This window comes from Coregonus lavaretus (genome assembly GCF_964263955.1).
Source record: "Coregonus lavaretus genome assembly, chromosome: 3".
NCBI classification, from domain to species: Eukaryota; Metazoa; Chordata; class Actinopteri; order Salmoniformes; family Salmonidae; genus Coregonus; species Coregonus lavaretus.
This window is the reverse complement of record NC_139990.1, coordinates 334,241-338,062: the sequence shown is the minus strand read 5'-3', so window position 1 is coordinate 338,062 and position 3,822 is coordinate 334,241. Positions and strand designations below refer to the sequence as shown.

Sequence of the window (3,822 nt, the reverse complement as noted above, 5' to 3'; positions counted from 1 at the left end):
AAACCTTCGTCCAGGCTGCGTGAGTTCCTCTTGCTGGCCGAGCGTTGGAACAGGGGGGCTGGCCTGTCAATCATAGAGCTGGCCTGGCGGGTCTGGGCCTGGGTCCGTCCACTGTAGCGGAACTTAGAGCCCAGCGCTAGGAACTTCCTGGGAGTGGTAGCCACCTCAGTGGAGATCAGTCTGGACAGATTAGGCAGACAGAGGAACATTTATATAAATATATCTATAACTCTATAACTATAATATATAACTTCCTTGGAGTGGAAGCCACCTCAGTGGAGATCAATCTGGACATGGAGACAGAGGGCAATTTAGCTTTTAAATATAGCTAACTACATTAAACTTTTTTACATTTTAGCAGCGCATTCAACTAAGGTAGGTAAGACAACCACGTACATTATTAGTCATTGTGAGTAACTAAACTATACGTGACTACTATATAGCCATACTAATCATGTATTGCTACTGTAATAACGTATCTACGACCCGTCTCCATTTAATACAATAAAATAATAACTCGGATGTTCTTCACAAGTGAGAATGATAGAACCTATCCTGGGGAGCGTCAACATTGTGTTCTCTTACCTGAAGAAGGTGTGATGCTCCACACACACTTTCCACAGCTTCTTGGAGGCCTTGTAGTTTGGCAGTTTGAAACCAATGGCGCTTTCGTAATGCTCCAGCTGTTGGAGACAAAAGCATATGAATGATGATAGCACTGCACTACAGCCTATTCATTTGACATGTAACTAAACTTTGACTTATGATTATTGCACTGCATATCTGACTGTTGGGCGATTAGGCCTCTTGGGGGGGGGCTAAAAGACAACCAAACACATAAATAAAGTTGACCTCTGAGGGGCGTATCTTGATGAAGAAGCTGCTGCGTTTGTAGGAGACCTTGAGGACTTTGGGCCAGGGGAACCGGTTGATCCTCAGCTTGTCCTTGTAGACCATCAAACCCCCAGAACACACACCCAGCATGATGTCCACTCCATCTAGATCCTGGAGAGAGGAGAGGAGAGGAGAGGAGGGGAGAGAGGGAGGGAGGGAGGGAGGGAGGGAGGGAGGGAGGAGAGGAGAGGAGGTGGGGAGAGAGAGAGGGAGGGAGGGAGTGAGGGAGGGAGGGAGGGAGGGAGGGAGGGAGGGAGGGAGGGAGGGAGGGAGGGAGGGAGGGAGGGAGGGAGGAGGTGGGGAGAGAGGGAGGGAGGGAGGGAGGGAGGCAGAGAGATTTGAGAGAGTAAAAGAGTGGATGGAAGAGTGTGTGAGTGAATGAGTGAGTGAGAAAGAACCCCCAAAAACAGAGAATACAAGACCATTATACCATTGACTTGGCCTGTGTGTTAATGTAATGACAACATCCATCCACCGGGAGGCAGCATCCATCTCCCTTTCAGCATAATGACTTCCATATTTTATTTAAATCCCTGGTTTTGATGCAAACAGATTGACCTCATTTCTGCTATTAAATCTGTGGTCCGACAGAGGCACACGTTTCTCCCTTTTTTGGGAACAGACACGAACACTGACTTCACAGCTGACGTAGGTTACACTGCTGCTGCAGGCAGGAGGTAGGTGGGTGGGTGCTATAACCACGTAAAATACCATATCTACATCCCAAATGGCACCCTATTCCCTATATAGTGCACTACTTTTGACGGTCCCTGGTGAAAAGTAGTGCACTATAAAGGGAATAGGGTGCCATTTGGGACGCACCATATCCTTGTCTTCTCATCATCATCATCATCATCATCATCATCATCATCATCATCATCAGGCCTGCTCTGCTCGGTGGTTAGTAGGACAGGTGTGACATAACTGGCCTCCAGTGGACAGACAGGAGGACAATGAGGGACAATCTGGGCTGAAACACCTGCACTCCTACACTCCTGCACTCCTACACTCCTGCACTCCTACACTCCTGCACTCCTGCACTCCTACACTCCTACACTCCTACACTCCTGCACTCCTACACTCCTGCACTCCTACACTCCTACACTCCTGCACTCCTACACTCCTACACTCCTGCACTCCTACACTCCTGCACTCCTGCACTCCTACACTCCTACACTCCTGCACTCCTGCACTCCTACACTCCTACACTCCTGCACTCCTGCACTCCTACACTCCTGCACTCCTGCACTCCTACACTCCTACACTCCTGCACTCCTGCACTCCTGCACTCCTGCACTCCTACACTCCTACACTCCTACACTCCTGCACTCCTGCACTCCTGCACTCCTGCACTCCTACACTCCTACACTCCTGCACTCCTACACTCCTGCACTCCTGCACTCCTGCACCCCTGCACTCCTGCACTCCTAGATCCTACACTCCTGCACTCCTACACTCCTACACTCCTGCACTCCTGCACTCCTACACTCCTACACTCCTGCACTCCTACACTCCTGCACTCCTACACTCCTGCACTCCTGCACTCCTACACTCCTACACTCCTGCACTCCTACACTCCTGCACTCCTACACTCCTACACTCCTGCACTCCTACACTCCTGCACCCCTGCACTCCTACACTCCTACACTCCTGCCAATGCGTCATCATCAATGGAGGTACAATATAGAGATTTTAAAACAAGTTAGAATTTACTCATATTCACACATCAACAACAATGTGATGTTAATACGCAGCATCTTCATTTTGACTTTTTTTGTCAGCTAGTCTTCACATGGAGCCTGTCAGTTTCTTTGTTGAATGAGTAATGCTCTGCAGGTTGGGGTTGTGATCCTACAGTACGTTGCCTTGGCCTGGGTTGTGACTCTACGTTACCTTGGCCTGGGTTGTGACTCTACGTTACCTTGGCCTGGGTTGTGACTACATTACCTTGGCCTGGGTTGTGACTACGTTACCTTGGCCTGGGTTGTGACTACGTTACCTTGGCCTGGGTTGTGACTACGTTACCTTGGCCTGGGTTGTGACTCTACGTTACCTTGGCCTGGGTTGTGACTACGTTACCTTGGCCTGGGTTGTGACTCTACGTTACCTTGGCCTGGGTTGTGACTACGTTACCTTGGCCTGGGTTGTGACTCTACGTTACCTTGGCCTGGGTTGTGACTCTACGTTACCTTGGCCTGGGTTGTGACTACGTTACCTTGGCCTGGGTTGTGACTCTACGTTACCTTGGCCTGGGTTGTGACTCTACGTTACCTTGGCCTGGGTTGTGACTCTACGTTACCTTGGCCTGGGTTGTGACTCTACGTTACCTTGGCCTGGGTTGTGACTCTACGTTACCTTGGCCTGGGTTGTGACTACGTTACCTTGGCCTGGGTTGTGACTCTACGTTACCTTGGCCTGGGTTGTGACTCTACGTTACCTTGGCCTGGGTTGTGACTACGTTACCTTGGCCTGGGTTGTGACTCTACGTTACCTTGGCCTGGGTTGTGACTACGTTACCTTGGCCTGGGTTGTGACTCTACGTTACCTTGGCCTGGGTTGTGACTCTACGTTACCTTGGCCTGGGTTGTGACTCTACGTTACCTTGGCCTGGGTTGTGACTACGTTACCTTGGCCTGGGTTGTGACTCTACGTTACCTTGGCCTGGGTTGTGACTACGTTACCTTGGCCTGGGTTGTGATCCTACAGTACGTTGCCTTGGCCTGGGTTGTGACTCTACGTTGCCTTGGCCTGGGTTGTGACTCTACGTTGCCTTGGCCTGGGTTGTGACTACGTTACCTTGGCCTGGGTTGTGACTACGTTACCTTGGCCTGGGTTGTGACTACGTTACCTTGGCCTAGGTTGTGACTCTACGTTACCTTGGCCTGGGTTGTGACTACGTTACCTTGGCCTGGGTTGTGACTACGTTAC

General features: G+C 50.5%; 1 pseudogene across 1 annotated transcript in view; it reads right to left on the bottom strand.

Annotated features, from left to right (window-relative positions):
* The window catches only part of LOC311119211 (protein 4.1-like), a 73,111-nt pseudogene that overhangs the window by 41,171 nt on the left and 28,118 nt on the right, over positions 1-3,822 (bottom strand). Inside the window, exons 9-11 of the transcript in view lie at positions 853-1,005; positions 586-683; positions 5-180 (exon numbers count right to left, since the gene is read on the bottom strand). The product of the transcript in view is annotated as a protein 4.1-like (transcript). The remainder of the gene's footprint in view (positions 1-4; positions 181-585; positions 684-852; positions 1,006-3,822) is intronic.